Raw genomic sequence first — 20,580 nt, forward strand, 5'->3', positions numbered from 1 at the left:
TAAAGGAGAAGGATGATGAGCGTCACACATAATCATCACCTTCATCACGTTCTTGAGTGCGAATGGATATCTTAGAAGAGAAATAAGAAGAATTGAATAGAAAACAGTAGTACTTTGCATTAATCTTTGAGGAACAGCAGAGCTCTACACCTTAATCTATGGAGTGTAGAAACTCTACCATTAAAAATACATAAGTGAAAGGTCCAGGCATGGCCGAGAGGCCAGCCCCTCTGATCTAAGAACCAGGCGTCCAGAGATGTCAAATACAATAGTAAGAGGTCCTATTTATAATAAACTAGTCACTAGGGTTTACATGAGTAAGTAATTGATGCATAAATCCACTTCCGGGGCCCACTTGGTGTGTGCTTGGGCTTGGGCTTGAGTGTTACACGTGCAGAGGCCATTTGTGGAGTTGAACGCCAGTTTCTGTGCCAGTTTGGACGTTCAACTCTGGTTTTGGATCCTTTTCTGGCGCTGGACGCCAGATTTGGGCAGAAGGCTGGCGTTGAACGCCAGTTTACGTCGTCAATTCTTGGCCAAAGTATGGACTATTATATATTTCTGGAAAGCCCTGGATGTCTACTTTCCAACGCAATTGGAAGCGCGCCATTTCGAGTTCTGTAGCTCCAGAAAATCCACTTTGAGTGCAGCGAGGTCAGAATCCAACAGCATCAGCAGTCCTTTTTCAACCTCTGAATCTGATTTTTGCTCAAGTCCCTCAATTTCAGCCAGAAAATACCTGAAATCACAGAAAAACACACAAACTTATAGTAAAGTCCAGAAATGTGAATTTAACACAAAATCTATTAAAAACATCCCTAAAAGTAACTAGATCCTACTAAAAACATACTAAAAACAATGTCAAAAAGCGTATAAATTATCCGCTCATCACAACACCAAACTTAGAATGTTGCTTGTCCCCAAGCAACTGAAAATCAAAATAGGATAAAAAGAATAGAATATACTATAAATTCCAAATTATCAATGAAACAGAGCTTCAATCATATGAGCGGGACTTATAGCTTTTTGCCTCTTGAATAGTTTTGGCATCTCACTTTATCCATTGAGGTTCAGAATGATTGGCATCTATAGGAACTTCAGATTTCGAATAGTGTTATTGATTCTCCTAGTTCAGTATGATGATTCTTGAACACAGCTTCTTTATGAGTCTTGGCCGTGGCCCTAAGCACTTTGTTTTCCAGTATTACCACCGGATACATAAATGCCACAGACACATAATTGGGTGAACCTTTTCAGATTGTGACTCAGCTTTGCTAAAGTCCCCAATTAGAGGTGTCCAGGGTTCTTAAGCACACTCTTTTTTTGCTTTGGACCTTGACTTTAACCGCTCAGTCTCAAGTTTTCACTTGACACCTACACGCCACAAGCACATGATTAGGGACAGCTTGGTTTAGCCGCTTAGACCAGGATTTTATTCCTTTAGGCCCTCCTATCCACTGATGCTCAAAGCTTTGGGATCCTTTTTATTTGCCCTTGCCTTTTGGTTTTAAGGGTTATTGGCTTTTTCTGCTTGCTTTTTCTTTTTCTTTCTATTTTCTTTCTATTTTTTTTCGCCTATTTTTCTTCTTTTTTTTTTTTCTGCAAGCTTTGTTCTTTGCTGCTTTTTCTTGCTTCAAGAATCATTTTTATGATTTTTCAGATTATCAAATAACATGTCTCCTAGTCATCATTCTTTCAAGAGCCAACATATTTAACATTCTTAAACAACAACTTCAAAAGACATATGCACTGTTCAAGCATTCATTCAGAAAACAAGAAGCATTGTCACCACATCAATATAATTAAGCTAAGTTCAAGGATAAATTCGAAACTCATGTACTTCTTGTTCTTTTTGAATTAAAACAGTTTTTATTTAAGAGAGGTGATGGATTCATAGGACATTCATAACTTTAAGACAAAGTTACTAACTACTAATGATCATGTAATGAAGACACAAACACAGATAAGCACATAACATAGAAAACAAAAAACAGATGAAATAAGAACAAGGAATGAATCCACCTTAGTGATGTCCTTGAGCTCTTCTATGTCTCTTCCTTGTCTTTGCTGCTCCTCCTTCATTGCTTTTAGATCTTCTTTGATTTCATGAAGGATGATGGAGTGCTCTTGATGTTCCACCCTTAGTTGCTTCCAATAATTGTGTGGAAGAAAATGTATCCCCTGAGGTATCTCAGGGATCTCTTGATTTGCAGTCAAATGTTCTACCACTGAGCTATAGACCCTTGATGGAAGCTTTTGTCTTCCCTTTCCTCTTTCTAGAGGCCTCTCTGGCCTTAGGTGCCATCAATGGTTATGGAAAAAACAAAAAAGCTATGCTTTTTACCACACCAAACTTAGAATGTTGCTCGCCCTCGAGCAAAAGAAGAAAGAATAGAAGAATAAAAAGAAGATATGGAGGAGATGGAGGGAGATGTGTATTCGGCCATATGGGTGGGATTGGGTGGGAAAGAGATGTTGAATTTCGAAAGAAAGTGGGTGTTTGGATGTGAGTGGTAAAGGGTTAATTAGGGGAGAGTGTTTATTGGGAATAGAGGATGATTGAGAAGAGAGAAGAGAGTGAGTGGAGGTAGGTGGGGATCCTGTGGGGTCCACAGATCCTGAGGTGATCCTGTGAGGTCCACAGATCTTGAGGTGTCAAGGCAATTACATCCCTGCACCAATTTAGGCATACAAAATGCCCTTGCACACAACTCTGGGCGTTCAGCGCCAGGTTGGTGCCCATTTTGGGCGTTCAACGCCCATTTGCTGCCATTTCTGGCGTTGAACGCCAGAACCATGCTTGTTCTGGGCGTTCAGCGCCAGGATGCTCCCATTCTGGGTGTTTAGCGCCAGAACTATGCTCTGTTCTGGCGTTTGAACGCCAGACAGCTGCTCCTCCAGGGTGTGATTTTTCTTCTGCTGTTTTTGATTCCGTTTTTGAATTTTTTTGTTTATTTTGTGACTCCACATGATCATGAACCTAAGAAAACATGAAAAACAATAAAAATAAGAATTAGATAAACATTGGGTTGCCTCCCAACAAGCGCTTCTTTAATGTCAATAGCTTGACAGTGGGCTCTCATGGAGCCTTACAGATGTGCAGAGCTTTGTTGAGACTTTCCAACACCAAACTTAGAGTTTGGATATGGGAGTTCAACACCAAACTTAGAGTTTGAGTGTGGGGGCTCTGGTTGACTCTGCTTGGAGAGAAGCTTTTCCTGCTTCCTCTCCATGGTTGCAGAGGGGGATCCTTGAGTTTTGAATACAAGGGAGTTCTCATTCCATTGAAGGAATATTTCACCTCTGTCAACATCAATCACAGCTCTTGCTGTGGCCAGGAAAGGTCTTCCTAGGATGATGGATTCATCCTCTTCCTTTCCAGTATCCAAGACTATGAAATCAGCAGGGATGTAAAGGCCTTCAACCTTTACTAACACGTCCTCTACTTGTCCATAAGCCTGTTTTCTTGAGCTGTCTGCCATCTCCAGTAAGATTTTAGCAGCTTGCACCCCATAGATTCCCAGTTTCTCTATTACAGAGAAGGGCATGAGGTTTATTCCTGAACCAAGGTCACACAGAGCCTTAAAGATCATGGTGCCTATGGTACAGGGTATTATGAACTTTCCAGGATCCTGTCTCTTCTGAGGCAATGTCAGTTGATCCAGATCACTTAGTTCATTGATGAACAAGGGAGGTTCAACTTCCCAAGCATCAATGCCAAATAATTTGGCATTCAGCTTCATGATTGCACCAAGAAACTTGGCAGTTTGCTCTTCAGTAACATCCTCATTCTCTTCAGAAGAGGAATACTCATCAGAGCTCATGAAGGGTATAAGGAGGTTCAATGGAATCTCTATGGTCTCTAGATGAGCCTCAGAGTCCTTTGGTTCCCCAGAGGGAAGCTCCTTATTGATCACTGAACGTCCCTGGAGGTCTTCCTCCTTGGGATTCACGTCCTCTCATTTCCTTATAGGTTCGGCCATGGCGCTTATGTCAATGGCCTTGCACTCTCCTTTTGGATTCTCTTCTGTATTGCTTGGGAGAGTACTAGGAGGGATTTCAGTGATCCTTTTACTCAGCTGGCCCACTTGTGCTTCCAGATTTCTAATGGAAGATCTTGTTTCATTCATGAAACTTACAGTGGCCTTAGATAGATCAGAGACTAGATTTGCTAAATTAGAAGCATTTTGTTCAGAGTTCTCTGTCTGTTGCTGAGTTGATGATGGAAAAGGCTTGCTATTGCTAAACCTGTTTCTTCCACCATTATTAAAGCCTTGTTGGGGCTTTTGATCCTTCCATGAGAAATTTGGATGATTTCTCCATGTTGAGTTATAGGTGTTTCCATAAGGTTCACCTAAATAATTTACCTCTGCTATTGCAGGGTTCTCAGGATCATAGGCTTCTTCTTCAGAAGATGCCTCTTGAGTACTGTTGGATGCAGCTTGCATTCCATGCAGACTCTGAGAAATCATATTGACTTGCTGAGTCAATATTTTGTTCTGAGCCAATATGGCATTCAGAGTATCAACTTCAAGAACTCCCTTCTTCATAGGCGTCCCATTACTCACAGGATTCCTTTCAGAAGTGTACATGAACTGGTTATTAGCAACCATGTCAATGAGTTCTTGAGCTTCTGCAGGCGTTTTCTTTAGGTGAATGGATCCACCTGCAGAGGTATCCAATGACATCTTAGATAACTCAGACAGACCATCATAGAATATATCCAGGATGGTCCATTCTGAAAGCATGTCAGAAGGACACTTTTTGGTCAATTGTTTGTATCTTTCCCAAGCTTCATAGAGGGATTCACCTTCTTTCTGTCTGAAGGTTTGAACATCAGCTCTAAGCTTGCTCAGCTTTTGAGGAGGAAAGTACTTGGCTAAGAAAGCCGTGACCAGCTTATCCCAAGAGTTCAGGCTGTCTTTGGGTTGAGAATCCAACCACAATCTAGCTCTGTCTCTTACAGCAAAAGGGAAAAGCATGAGCCTGTAGACTTTAGGATCTATTCCATTAGTCTTAACAGTATCACATATCTGCAAGAATTCAGTTAAGAACTGAAAAGGATCTTCGGATGGAAGTCCATAAAACTTGCAGTTCTGCTGCATCAGAGAAACTAACTGAGGTTTCAGCTCAAGGTTGTTTGCTCCAATGGCAGGAATGGAGATGCTTCTTCCATGTAAATTGGAATTAGGTGCAGTAAAGTTACCAAGCATCTTCCTTACATTATTATTATTTTCGGCTGCCATCTCCTCTGCCTGTTCGAAAATTTCTGAAAGGTTTTCTCTGGATTGTTGTATTTTAGCTTCTCTTAATTTTCTTTTCAGAGTCCTTTCAGGTTCTGGATCTGCTTCCACAAGAATGTTCTTATCCTTGCTCCTGCTCATATGACAAAGAAGAAGGTGCAGAAAAATAATAATAATAATGGAGATCCTTTATACCACAGTATAGGGATCCCTTTGTAAGTAGAAGAAGAGGGGGAGATAAAGGATGTGATGTAAAGGAAGAAACACAACTGTGAGGATTGGAATGTGAGATGAGATGTTAGGATATGAATGAATAAATAGAATAGGATGGGAGAGGTATAATTTTCGAAAATTATTTTGAAAAGGAGTTAGTGATTTTTGAAAATTGGTTTTTGAAAATTTGTTAGTCTTTTTCGAAATTTTTTTTTTGAAATAAAATTAAAAATAAAAATAATTAGTTAATTAAAAAGAAATTTTGAAAAAGGGGAGAGATATTTTCGAAATTGAGAGAGAGAGAGTTAGTTAGGTGGTTTTGAAAAAGATAAGAAACAAACAAAAAGTTAGTTAGTTAGTTGAAACAAATTTTGAAAAGATAGGAAGTTAGGAAGTTAGAGAAGATATTTTGAAAAGATATTTTTGAACAAGATAAGATAAGAAGATATTTTGAAAAGATATGATAGGATTAGTTTTGAAAAAGATTTGATTTTTAAAATCACAATTAATGACTTGATTCATAAGAAATCACAAGATATGATTCTAGAACTTAAAGTTTGAATCTTTCTTAACAAGCAAGTAACAAACTTCAAATTTTTGAATCAAAACATTAATTGTTTATGTTATTTTCGAAAATTTGGTATAAAAATAAGAAAAAGATTTTTGAAAAATATTTTTGGAATTTTCGAAAATAACTAAGAAATTTGAAAAAGATTTGATTTTTGAAAAAGATTTTGAAACAGATAAGATTTTCAAATTGAAAATTTGATTTGACTCATGAGAAACAATTTTGATTTTTAAAAATTTTTGAGAAAGTCAACTCAATTTTCGAATTTGATGAGAGAAAAAAAGGGAAAGATATTTTTTTGATTTTTTTGAATTTTTATGAAAACATGAAAATTATGCAATGCATGAAATTTTTAGATCAAAACATGAATGTATGCAAGAATGCCATGAATGTCAAGATGAACACCAAGAACACTATGAAGATCATGATGAACATCAAGAACATATTTTTGAAAAATTTTTAATGCAAAGAAAACATGCAAGACACCAAACTTAGAATTCTTTAATGCTTAGACACTAAGAATTCAAGAATGCATATGATAAACATGAAAAGACACAAAACAAAAAATCATCAAGATCAAACAAGAAGACTTACCAAGAACAATTTGAAGATCATGAAGAACACTATGAATGCATGATATTTTCGAAAAAATGCAAGATGCATATGCAAGTGACACCAAACTTATAATGTGACTCAAGACTCAAACAAGAAACACAAAATATTTTTTATTTTTATGATTTTCTAATTTTTTTGGATTTTTTTATTTATATTTTTCGAAAATTTAAAAGAAAAAAAATAAGGATTCCAAAATTTTTAATATGAATTCCAGGAATCTTGCCATGTTAGTCTAAAGCTTCAGTCCAGGAATTAGACATGGCTCACTAGCCAGCCAGGCTGCAACATATGATTACATGGGCTGGAATGATTAGTTGAATACCAATCCCAAAGTAGTTTTGGGTATGGCTTTACAGCCAGATATGATTCAACATATTTCATGAAACACTAGAATTCATTCTTAAAAATTTTGAAGCCATAGAATAATTTATTTTTGAAAACATTTTTAAAATTTTTTTTTTTCGAAAACAGAGGAAAATATTTTTGAAAGATTTTTGAAAGATTTTTGAAAATAAAACAAAAAGAAAATTACCTAATCTGAGCAACAAGATGAACCGTCAGTTGTTCAAACACGAACAATCCCCGGCAACGGCGCCAAAAACTTGGTGCACGAAATTGTGATCACATTAATGTAGTACTCTTTGTTGTTGTATGGAATCATTATTATGGCTCTTTACTATGTGTGGACACAACTCCGTTCAACTAACCAGCAAGTGTACTGGGTCGTCCAAGTAATAAACCTTACGTGAGTAAGGGTCGATCCCACAGAGATTGTTGGCTTGAAGCAAGCTATGGTCACCTTGTAAATCTCAGTCAGGCGGATTTAAACATGATACTTTATTAGATTAAAATAAACAATAAAAGGGATAGAGATACTTATGTAGATTCATTGGCAGGGATTTCAGATAAGCGAATGGAGATGCTTTTCGTTCCTCTGAACCTCTGCTTTCCTGCTATCTTCATCCAATCAGTCTTACTCCTTTCCATGGCTGGCTGTATGCAAGGGCATCACCGTTGTCAGTGGCTACATCCCCTCCTCTCAGTGAATCATATGCTCACGCACCCTGTCACGGCACGGCTATTCATCTGTCGGTTCTCGATCATGTTGGAATAGGATTCACCCTCCTTTTGCGTCTGTCACTAACGCCCAACAATCGCGAGTTTGAAGCTCGTCATAGTCATTCAATCATTGAATCCTACTCAGAATACCACATACAAGGTTTAGACCTTCCGGATTCTCTTGAATGCCGCCATCATTCTAGCTTACGCCACGAAGATTCTGGTTAGGAGATCTAAGAGATACTCATTCTAGCTTAATTCATGTAGAACAGAAGTGTTTGTCAGGCACGCGTTCATAAGGGAGAAGGATGATGAGCGTCACACATAATCATCACCTTCATCACGTTCTTGAGTGCGAATGGATATCTTAGAAGAGAAATAAGAAGAATTGAATAGAAAACAGTAGTACTTTGCATTAATCTTTGAGGAACAGCAGAGCTCTACACCTTAATCTATGGAGTGTAGAAACTCTACCGTTAAAAATACATAAGTGAAAGGTCCAGGCATGGCCGAGAGGCCAGCCTCTCTGATCTAAGAACCAGGCGTCCAAAGATGTCAAATACAATAGTAAGAGGTCCTATTTATAATAAACTAGTCACTAGGGTTTACATGAGTAAGTAATTGATGCATAAATCCACTTCCGGGGCCCACTTGGTGTGTGCTTGGGCTTGGGCTTGAGTGTTACACGTGCAGAGGCCATTTGTGGAGTTGAACGCCAGTTTGGGCGTTCAACTCTGGTTTTGGATCCTTTTCTGGCGCTGGACGCCAGATTTGGGCAGAAGGCTGGTGTTGAACGCCAGTTTACGTCGTCTATTCTTTGCCAAATTATGGACTATTATATATTGCTGGAAAGCCCTGGATGTCTACTTTCCAACGCAATTGGAAGCACGCCATTTCGAGTTCTGTAGCTCCAGAAACTCCACTTTGAGTGCAGGGAGGTCAGAATCCAACAACATCAGCAGTCCTTTTTCAACCTCTGAATCTGATTTTTGCTCAAGTCCCTCAATTTCAGCCAGAAAATACCTGAAATCACAGAAAAACACACAAACTCATAGTAAAGTCCAGAAATGTGAATTTAACACAAAATCTATTAAAAACATCCCTAAAAGTAACTAGATCCTACTAAAAACATACTAAAAACAATGTCAAAAAGCGTATAAATTATCCGCTCATCACAATTTAGAGCCACAATGAGGCTTCAATACAATTATATATTGTTAATCTCACACAAGTACAAAGAAAAGGACAACACAATTTCGTGCACCAAGTTTTTGGCGCCGTTGCCGGGGATTGTTTGAGTTTGGACAACTGACGGTTCATCTTGTTGCTCAGATTGGGTAACTTTCTTTTCGTTTTCTTTTCAAAAATTTTTCAAAAAAAAAAAATCTTTCAAAAATTTTTCCTTTGTTTTTGAAAAAAAAAAAGAGTTTTAAAAAAAAATGTTTTCAAAAATAAATTATTCTATGGCTTCAAAATTTTTAAGAATGAATTCTAGTGTTTCATGGTAACATGTTGAATCCTGTCTGGCTGTAAAGCCATATCCAAACCCCTTTGGGATTGGTCTTCAACTAATCACCTCAATGGATGTAATTGCATACTAAAGCTTGGCTGGCTATTAAGCCATGCCTGACCCTTTGATTGGAGCTTTAGACTAAAGATCATAAGATTCCTGGAATTCATATTAAAAATTTTGGAATCCTTATTTTTCTTTTTCAATTAATTTTCGAAAAAAAAATATACAAAAAATTTAGAAAATCATAAAAATCAAAAATATTTTTGTGTTTCTTGTTTGAGTCTTGAGTCATATCATAAGTTTGGTGTCAATTGCATACTCACCTTGCATTTTTTTCGAAAATTCATGCATTCATAGTGTTCTTCATGATCTTCAAGTTGTTCTTGGTAAGTCTTCTTGTTTGATCTTGATGAATTTTTGTTTTGTGTCTTTTCATGTTTATCATATGCATTCTTGAATTCTTAGTGTCTAAGAATTAAAGAATTCTAAGTTTGGTGCCTTGCATGTTTTCTTTGCATTAAAAATTTTTCAAAATTATGTTCTTGATGTTCATCTTGACATTCATAGTGTTCTTGGTGTTCATCTTGACATTCATATCATTCATGCATGCATTCATTGTTTTGATCTAAAAATTTCATGCATAGCATATTTTTCATGTTTTTCATAAAAATTTCAAAAATCAAAAAAATATCTTTCCCTTTTTCTCTCATCAAATTCGAAAATTGGATTGACTTTTTCAAAAATTTTTAAAATCAAGTTGTTGCCAATGAGTCAAATCAAATTTTCAATTTGAAAATCTTATCTTTTTCAGAATCTTTTTCAAAATTCAAATCTTTTTCAAAATTCTTAGTTATTTTCGAAAATTCCAAAAATATTTTTCAAAAATCTTTTTCTTATTTTTAAATCAAATTTTCGAAAATAATATAAACAATTAATGTTTTGATGCAAAAATTTGAAGTTTGTTACTTGCTTGTTAAGAAAGATTCAAACTTTAAGTTCTAGAATCATATCTTGTGATTTCTTATGAATCAAGTCATTAATTGTGATTTTAAAAATCAAATCTTTTTCAAAAACTAATTTCTATCATATCTTTTCAAAAATATCTTCTTATCTTATCTTTTTCAAAAATATCTTTTCAAAATATCTTTTCTAACTTCCTAACTTCTTATCTTTTCAAAATTTGTTTCAACTAACTAACTAACTTTTTGTTTGTTTCTTATCTTTTTCAAAACTACCTAACTAACTCTCTCTCTCTCATTTTCGAAAATATCTCTCCCCTTTTTCAAAATTTCTTTTTAATTTATTAATTATTTTAATTTTTAAAACTTAATTTTCGAAAATTACTAACAATTTTTCAAAAACCATTTTCAAAAATCATTAACTCCTTTTCAAAAATAATTTTCGAAAATTCCCTCCTTCTCTCTCATCCTATTCTATTTATTCATTCATTAACTAACATCTCTTCCTCACATCATCACCAAATTCGAACCCCCTCCTCTATCTGTGTTCGAATTTCTTCTTCCTTTCTTCTACTAACAATAAGGATCCTCTTTACTGTGGTAAAGAGAATCTCTATTATTATTATCATTTTTCTGGCCATTCTTCCTTGTCATATGAGCAGGAGCAAGGATAAGAACATTCTTGTGGAAGCAGATCCAGAACCTGAAAGCACTCTGAAGAGAAAATTAAGAGAAGCTAAAATACAACAATCCAGAGATAACCTTTCAGAAATTTTCAAACAGGAAAAGGAGATGGCAGCCGAAAATAATAATAATGTAAGGAAGATGCTTGGTGACTTTACTGCACCTAATTCCAATTTACATGGAAGAAGCATCTCCATTCCTGCCATTGGAGCAAACAACTTTGAGCTGAAACCTCAATTAGTTTCTCTGATGCAGCAGAACTGCAAGTTTCATGGACTTCCATCTGAAGATCCTTTTCAGTTCTTAACTGAATTCTTGCAGATATGTGATACTGTTAAGACTAATGGAGTAGATCCTGAAGTCTACAGGCTCATGCTTTTCCCTTTTGCTGTAAGAGACAGAGCTAGATTATGGTTGGACTCTCAACCTAAAGACAGCCTGAACTCTTGGGATAAGCTGGTCACGACTTTCTTAGCCAAGTACTTTCCTCCTCAAAAGCTGAGCAAGCTTAGAGCTGATGTTCAAACCTTCAGACAGAAAGAAGGTGAATCCCTCTATGAAGCTTGGGAAAGATACAAACAGTTGACCAAAAAGTGTCCTTCTGACATGCTTTCAGAATGGACCATCCTGGATATATTCTATGATGGTTTATCTGAGCTATCAAAGATGTCACTGGACACTTCTGTAGGTGGATCCATTCACCTAAAGAAAACGCCTGCAGAAGCTCAAGAACTCATTGACATGGTTGCTAATAACCAGTTCATGTACACTTCTGAAAGGAATCCTGTGAGTAATGGGACGCCTATGAAGAAGGGAGTTCTTGAAGTTGATACTCTGAATGCCATATTGGCTCAGAACAAAATATTGACTCAGCAAGTCAATATGATTTCTCAGAGTCTGCATGGAATGCAAGCTGCATCCAACAGTACTCAAGAGGCATCTTCTGAAGAAGAAGCCTATGATCCTGAGAACCCTGCAATAGCAGAGGTAAATTACTTAGGTGAACCTTATGGAAACACCTATAACTCAACATGGAGAAATCATCCAAATTTCTCATGGAAGGATCAAAAGCCCCAACAAGGCTTTAATAATGGTGGAAGAAACAGGTTTAGCAATAGCAAGCCTTTTCCATCATCAACTCAGCAACAGACAGAGAACTCTGAACAAAATGCTTCTAATTTAGCAAATCTAGTCTCTGATCTATCTAAGGCCACTGTAAGTTTCATGAATGAAACAAGGTCTTCCATTAGAAATCTGGAAGCACAAGTGAACCAGCTGAGTAAAAGGATCACTGAAATCCCTCCTAGTACTCTCCCAAGCAATACAGAAGAGAATCCAAAAGGAGAGTGCAAGGCCATTGACATAAGTGCCCTGGCCGAACCTGTGAGAAGAGGAGAGGACGTGAATCCCAAGGAGGAAGACCTCCTGGGACGTTCAGTGACCAATAAGGAGCTTCCCTCTGAGGAACCAAAGGACTCTGAGGCTCATCTAGAGACCATAGAGATTCCATTGAACCTCCTTATGCCCTTCATGAGCTCTGATGAGTATTCCTCTTCTGAAGAGAATGAGGATGTTACTGAAGAGCAAACTGCCAAGTTTCTTGGTGCAATCATGAAGCTGAATGCCAAATTATTTGGCATTGATGCTTGGGAAGTTGAACCTCCCTTGTTCATCAATGAACTAAGTGATCTGGATCAACTGACATTGCCTCAGAAGTGACAGGATCCTAGAAAGTTCATATTACCTTGTACCATAGGCACCATGATCTTTAAAGCTCTGTGTGACCTTGGTTCAGGTATAAACCTCATGCCCCTCTCTGTAATAGAGAAACTGGGAATCTATGGGGTGCAAGCTGCTAAAATCTCATTAGAGATGGCAGACAGTTCAAGAAAACAGGCTTATGGACAAGTAGAAGATGTATTAGTAAAGGTTGAGGGCCTTTACATACCAACTGATTTCATAGTCCTGGATACTGGAAAGGAAGAGGATGAATCCATCATCCTAGGAAGACCTTTCCTGGCCACAGCAAGAGCTGTGATTGATGTTGACAGAGGTGAAATATTCCTTCAATGGAATGAGAACTCCCTTGTATTCAAAACTCAAGGATCCCCCTCTGCAACCATGGAGAGGAAGCAGGAAAAGCTTCTCTCCCAGCAGAGTCAACCAGAGCCCCCACAGTCAAACTCAAAGTTTGGTGTTGGGAGGCCACAACCAAACTCTAAGTTTGGTGTTGAACTCCCATATCCAAACTCTAAGTTTGGTGTTGGAGAGTCTCAATAAAGCTCTGCACATCTGTGAGTCTCCATGAGAGCCCACTGTCAAGCTATTGACATTAAAGAAGCGCTTGTTGGGAGGCAACCCAATGTTTATCTAATTCTTATTTTTATTGTTTTTCATGTTTTCTTAGGTTCATGATCATGTGGAGTCACAAAATAAATATAAAAATTGAAAACGGAATCAAAAATAGCAGAGGAAAAATCACACCCTGGAGGAGCATCTGTCTGGTGTTCAACGCCAGAACAGAGCATAGTTCTGGCGCTGAACGCCCAGAATGGGAGCATCCTGGCGCTGAACGCCCAGAACAAGCATGGTTCTGGCGTTCAACGCCAGAAATGGCAGCAAAGGGGCGTTGAACGCCCAAAATGGGCACCAACCTGGCGCTGAACGCCCAGAGTTGTGTGCAAGGGCATTTTACATGCCTAAATTGGTGCAGGGATGTAAATGCCTTGACACCTCAGGATCTGTGGACCTCACAGGATCACCTCAGGATCTGTGGACCCCACAGGATCCCCACCTACCTCCACTCACTCTCTTCTCTCTTCTCAATCATCCTCTATTCCCAATAAACACTCATCCCTTCTGTCTTCCATTTACCACTCACACCCATACACCCACTTACCTTCAAAAATTCAACATCTCTTCTTCACACCCAATCCCACCCATATGGCCGAATACACATCTCCCTCCATCTCCTCCATATCTTCTTCTTATTCTTCTATTCTTTCTTCTTTTGCTCGAGGGCGAGCAACATTCTAAGTTTGGTGTGGTAAAAAGCATAGCTTTTTTGTTTTTTCCATAACCATTGATGGCACCTAAGGCCAGAGAAACCTCTAGAAAGAGGAAACGGAAGACAAAAGCTTCCATCAAGGGTCTAAAGCTCAGTGGTAGAACATTTGACTGCAAATCAAGAGATCCCTAAGATATCTCAGGGGATACATTTTCTTCCACACAATTATTGGAAGCAACTAAGGGTGGAACATCAAGAGCACTCCATCATCCTTCATGAAATCAGAGAAGATCTAAAAACAATGAAGGAGGAGCAGCAAAGACAAGGAAGAGACATAGAAGAGCTCAAGGACATCACTAAGGTGGACTCATTCCTTGTTCTTACTTTCTCTGTTTTTCATTTTCTATGTTATGTGCTTATCTATGTTTGTGTCTTCATTACATGATCATTAGTAGTAGTAACTTTGTCTTAAAGTTATGAATGTCCTATGAATCCATCACCTCTCTTAAATAAAAACTGTTTTAATTCAAAAGAACAAGAAGTACATGAGTTTTGAATTTATCCTTGAACTTAACTTAATTATATTGATGTGGTGACAATGCTTCCTGTTTTCTGAATGTATGCTTGAACAGTGCATATGTCTTTTGAAGTTGTTGTTTAAGAATGTTAAAAATGTTGGCTCTTGAAAGAATGATGACTAGGAGACATGTTATTTGATAATTTGAAAAATCATAAAAATGATTCTTGAAGCAAGAAAAAGCAGCAAAGAACAAAGCTTGCAGAGAAAAAAAAATATAGAAAGAAAAAGAAAAAGCAAGCAGAAAAAGCCAATAACCCTTAAAACCAAAAGGCAAGGGCAATTAAAAAGGATCCCAAGGCTTTGAGCATCAGTGGGTAGGAGGGCCTAAAGGAATAGAATCCTGGTCTAAGCGGCTAAACCAAGCTGTCCCTAACCATGTGCTTGTGGCGTGTAGGTGTCAAGTGAAAACTTGAGACTGAGCGGTTAAAGTCAAGGTCCAAAGAAAAAACAAAGAGTGTGCTTAAGAACCCTGGACACCTCTAATTGGGGACTTTAGCAAAGCTGAGTCACAATCTGAAAAGGTTCACCCAATTATGTGTCTGTGGCATTTATGTATCCGGTGGTAATACTGGAAAACAAAGTGCTTAGGGCCACGGCCAAGACTCATAAAATAGCTGTGTTCAAGAATCATCATACTGAACTAAGAGAGTCAATAACACTATTCGAAATCTGAAGTCCCTATAGATGCCAATCATTCTGAACCTCAATGGATAAAGTGAGATGCCAAAACTATTCAAGAGGCAAAAAGCTATAAGTCCCGCTCATATGATTGAAGCTCTGTTTCATTGATAGTTTGGAATTTATAGTATATTCTATTCTTTTTATCCTATTTTGATTTTCAGTTGCTTGGGGACAAGCAACAATTTAAGTTTGGTGTTGTGATGAGCGGATAATTTATACGCTTTTTGACATTGTTTTTAGTATGTTTTTAGTAGAATCTAGTTACTTTTAGGGATGTTTTTAATAGATTTTATGTTAAATTCACATTTCTGGACTTTACTATGAGTTTGTGTGTTTTTCTGTGATTTCAGGTATTTTCTGGCTAAAATTGAGGGACTTGAGCAGAAATCAGATTCAGAGGTTGAAAAAGGACTGCTGATGCTGTTGGATTCTGACCTCCCTGCACTCAAAGTGAATTTTCTGGAGCTACAGAACTCTAAATGGCGAGCTTCCAATTGCGTTTGAAAGTAGACATCCAGGGCTTTCCAGCCATATATAATAGTCCATACTTTGGCCAAGAATTGACGACGTAAACTGGCGGTCAACGCCAGCCTTCTGCCCAAATCTGGCGTCCAGCGCCAGAAAAGGATCCAGAACCAGAGTTGAACGCCCAAACTGGCACAGAAACTGGCGTTCAACTCCACAAATGGCCTCTGCACGTGTAACACTCAAGCCCAAGCCCAAGCACACACCAAGTGGGCCCCGGAAGTGGATTTGTACATCAATTACTTACTCATGTAAACCCTAGTAGCTAGTTTATTATAAATAGGACCTTTTACTATTGTATTTGGCATCTTTGGACGCCTGGTTCTTAGATCAGAGGGGCTGGCCTCTCGGCCATGCCTGGACCTTTCACTTATGTATTTTTAATGGTAGAGTTTCTACACTCCATAGATTAAGGTGTGGAGCTCTGCTGTTCCTCAAAGATTAATGCAAAGTACTACTGTTTTCTATTCAATTCTTCTTATTTCACTTCTAAGATATCCATTCGCACCCAAGAACGTGATGAAGGTGATGATTATGTGTGACGCTCATCATTCTTCTCCCTTATGAACGCATGCCTGACAAACACTTCTGTTCTACATGAAATAAGCTAGAATGAATATCTCTTAGATCTCCTAACCAGAATCTTCGTGGCGTAAGCTAGAATGATGGCGGCATTCAAGAGAATCCGGAAGGTCTAAACCTTGTCTGTGGTATTCCGAGTAGGATTCAATGATTGAATGACTGTGACGAGCTCCTAACTCGCGATTGCAGGGCGTTAGTGACAGACGCAAAAGGATAGTAAATCCTATTCCAGCATGATCGAGAACCGACAGATGAATAGCCGTGCCGTGACAGGGTGCGTGAGCATATTATTCACTGAGAGGATAAGATGAAGCCATTGACAAGGGTGATGCCTCCAGACGATTAGCCGTGCCGTGACAGGGCATTGGATCATTTTCCCGAGAGATGACCGAAAGTAGCCATTGACAGTGGTGATGTATCACATAAAGCCAGCCATGGAAAGGAGTGAGACTGATTGGATGAAGATAGCAGGAAAGCAGAGGTTCAGAGGAACGAAAAGCATCTCCATTCGCTTATCTGAAATTCCTACCAATGATTTACATAAGTATCTCTATCCCTATTTTATTATATAATATTCGAAAACACCATTATCACTTTATATCTGCCTGACTGAGATTTACAAGGTGACCATAGCTTGCTTCATACCAACAATCTCCGTGGGATTCGAACCTTACTCACGTAAGGTATTACTTGGACGACCCAGTGCACTTGCTGGTTAGTTGTATCGAAGTTGTGACAATTATGAATTAAGATCAGAGCACCAAGCTCTGGAGCCATTACCAGGATTTGTTCGAGCCTGGAGATCACAATTTCGTGCACCATTCTCGAACCCATATTTTCACTGAACGTTAACACCACTAACGTCCTGAGCTAAAGTCTCTGCCCACTTCACACTTTCTCTCTGCAAGTAAAACCAAGCCCAATGAAGAAGTGAATTGCTTCAAACTCAAGATCCAAAGGCCCATACCCAAGACTTGAAGAGCCAACTTGAAGAACAGAAGAGTAGTATATATAAGAGTAGCTTTGAATTAAATTGAGAGTTGGAAATTATAGGGAGCCTCGGGCATAGAATTACTCTCTATATTTACTTTCTCTACACTTCTAGTTTCATCATGTATTCTCCATCTTTGTTTTCGTTTTCCAGAGCTATGAACAACTAAACCCCTTTCATTGGGTTAGGGAGCTCTGTTGTAATTTGATGGATCAATACTAGTTTTCATTATTCTTCTTCTATCTTTTCTCTTGATTTTACTTGAGAGCTTTCGATCTTCATCCAATTGGGTAGTTATCTTGGAAAAGAAGCTACTCATACTTGGATCTCTTCTGAACCTTGAAAGAGGAATGAAGAGATCATGCTAGAAATGCTTTCTCATGCTGGACCAAATTGGGTTTGGATGGATATGTGACTATAATACTCTCAACACTTGATTTGGGAAATGCATGTGGTATAATCAGTGACCATACTTCATCTCTTCTCATGAGCAACTGACCAAGGAATTGGCTATTGATCAAGATTTGAGAGATTGAATTACAAGAAGTTGTAATTCAATTACTTAAGATTGCCAAGGAGATCAATGAGTGCATTGATTGAGGAAGAGATGAAAATGAAATTGATCCGGAGAATGCAACATCTCCTAAGCCCAATGAACTCCCCATTTCTGATCTTACCCATTCTCTTTAATTTCTGCCATTTACATTTATGAGCAATACCCCATTCCCATTTACAATTCAGCAATTTACTTTCAGTCATTTATTTTCAGTTCTTTAATTCTAGCATTTTACTTTTTCTGTCATTTACCTTCCCGCCATTTTATTTTCTGTAATTCTCAACTCAAATTCTGGATTCGCTCAACTAGAACATTCCTCTAATTAAAGTTGCTTGATCAATCAATCCCTGTGGGATTCGACCTCACTCTATTATGAGTTTTTACTTGACGACAAATTCGGTACACTTGCCGAAGGAAATTTGTTATGAGACAAGTTTTCCGTGCATCAAGTTTATGGCGCCGTTGCCGGGGATTGATTGTGCATCAACAATGATTAAATTGGAGGATAATTAGATTGAGCATTTTCTTTTAATTTGATTTAATTTTCTGTTTGAGTCATTTACTTTCTGTTTTAGTTAATTTCTTCCCTTCCCCCTACCTTTTTTCTTTGTTATTTACCATTCATTTCACTAACCCACTAACTGTTTGATATATTACATCACTCACACTAACAGTAATTCTGACAGATATACTTTCTGCACCTATTCTCTTTGCTTGTACTTGTTGGTTGTATGACAGGGAGAAGAAGCGGGGCTTCAACTTCCTTTGATTCTGAACCTGAGAGAACCTTCCTTAGACTAAGGAGGGAGGCAAGAGAAAAATGTGTAGTTGGTGCTGAAGAAGAGGAGGAACACTTTGAGGAATACTTTGAACCAAACATGGAAGAAAACATGGAAAACCATCATAAGGAAGAAGCTCACAACCATGGCGGAGGAGGACGAGCAAATCATGCTGGGGAGGATAGAAGAGTTTTAGGCTCTTACATCAATCCAAACCCAGGAAAACTGTGGAAGTAGCATTCAAAAGCCAACCATCCATGCCAACAATTTTGAACTAAAACCACAGCTCATCACCCTTGTGCAGAACAACTGTTCGTTCGGAGGAAGTGTCCAAGAAGACCCCAATCAACATCTAACCACCTTCCTGAGAATATGTGACACAGTGAAGTCTAATGGTGTTCATCCTGACGCCTATAGACTGCTCTTATTTCCATTCTCACTCAAGGATAAGGCAGCCAAGTGGCTGGAGTCTTTCCCAAAGGAGAGCTTGACAACTTGGGAAGATGTGGTGAACAAATTCTTAGCAAGATTTTACCCCACTCAACGAATCAATAGGCTGAGAGCTGAGGTCCAAACTTTCAGGCAACAAGATGGTGAGACTCTATATGAAGCATGGGAGAGGTTTAAAGACCTAACAAGGAGGTGCCCACCTGACATGTTCAATGAATGGGTGTAGCTGCACATTTTCTATGAAGGGCTCTCTTATGAGTCAAAGAAGGCCGTAGACCATTCATCCGGAGGATCTTTGAACAAGAAGAAGACCATTGAGAAAGCCATAGATGTCATTGAAACTATAGCAGAGAATGACTACTTCTATGCTTCCGAAAGAGGGAACACAAGAGGAGTGATGGAGCTAAACAATGTAGATGCTCTGCTGGCCCAAAACAAGCTCATTACCCAGCAGCTGGCTGACCTCACCAAGAAGATGGAGAAGAACCAAGTAGCAGCAATCTCTACTTCATCAACAACCCAAGAAGGACTGAATGAAGAAGCAGAGGGAAGTCAGGAGCAAATCAACTACATTGGGAATTCACCTAGGCAAAACCATGATCCATACTCCAAGACCTACAACCCTGGATGGAGGAATCACCCAAACTTTGGGTGGGGAAATCAACAAGACCAAAGCCTTGATCAAAAATGCCCAAATCCCAACAATGCAGCTCACCAACATTTCACATCTAGACCATATCAACACCCCATAACAACACCTCTCCACATCCACATCAAAACCAAAATAACTTACCTCATCCTTCCACCTTTAATCACGATCTACAAGCATTTGATGACAGACTCTCAAGGATTGAGAATCTACTTGAAGGCATAGGCAAGGAGATTCAAGACAACAAGGTGTTCAAGGAGGAAGTGCGAGCCAGTTTCAAGAGCCAGGGAGACACGATCAAGAGTTGGAATCTCAAGTGGGGTATCTCTCTGAGCAAATTCCCAAACCCACAGATGGATTTCCAAGTGACACAGAGAAGAATCCGAGAGGTGAAACAAAGAAAGTAAGATGGGAAGATTGCAAGATGTTCACTATAAGTGATAAGGAGACTGAGGACAAGCCAAGCAAGCTGTCAGAACAACCTGAAGATACCTCAGTAGAGAAGAATGAAAAAGATCATCAAGAACCAAAAATCTCACAACAGGAGCTGCTGAGACTCTATGCACCTTTTCCCCAACTACTCAATGGTGCTGTGGAGAAGAGAATATACTTAAGGTTTCTGGATTTGTTTGCATCTCTGCATGTAAACATACCATTCATCAAGGCCATCCAACAAATGCCTGCATACATCAAATATATGAAGGAACTTCTTCCCAGGAAAAGCTCACTCAAGGGAGGCCAGACTATAGTGATGAACAAGGAGTGCAGTGCCCTTATTCAACCACAGTTGCCTACAAAAAAAAAAGATCCGGGAGTTTTCTTGTCCCCTGTGCCATAGGAGAAACAATATTTGATAAAGCACTCTGCGATTTGGGAGCCAGCATCGACTTAATACCCTTATCCCTGGTGAAGAGGCTGCAGATCAA

At 38.6% G+C, this 20,580-nt stretch overlaps 3 non-coding genes across 3 annotated transcripts; 1 reads left to right on the forward strand and 2 right to left on the reverse strand.

Moving 5' to 3' along the window:
* The first annotated feature begins 4,742 nt into the window (after positions 1-4,742).
* On the forward strand, positions 4,743-4,850 carry LOC148577937 (small nucleolar RNA R71). The gene has a single exon (XR_015903061.1). It is a non-coding gene; the product is annotated as a small nucleolar RNA R71 (small nucleolar RNA).
* Positions 4,851-11,358: 6,508 nt separating this feature from the next.
* LOC148577938 (small nucleolar RNA R71) lies at positions 11,359-11,466 on the reverse strand. Its single transcript, XR_015903292.1, has one exon. It is a non-coding gene; the product is annotated as a small nucleolar RNA R71 (small nucleolar RNA).
* A 7,642-nt stretch (positions 11,467-19,108) lies between these two features.
* Positions 19,109-19,212, reverse strand: LOC148577939 (small nucleolar RNA R71). Its single transcript, XR_015903045.1, has one exon. It is a non-coding gene; the product is annotated as a small nucleolar RNA R71 (small nucleolar RNA).
* Positions 19,213-20,580: the final 1,368 nt, after the last annotated feature.

The sequence above is a fragment of the Arachis ipaensis genome, chromosome B1, assembly GCF_059453495.1.
Source record: "Arachis ipaensis isolate K30076 ecotype BB chromosome B1, ASM5945349v1, whole genome shotgun sequence".
Taxonomy (NCBI): Eukaryota; Viridiplantae; Streptophyta; class Magnoliopsida; order Fabales; family Fabaceae; genus Arachis; species Arachis ipaensis.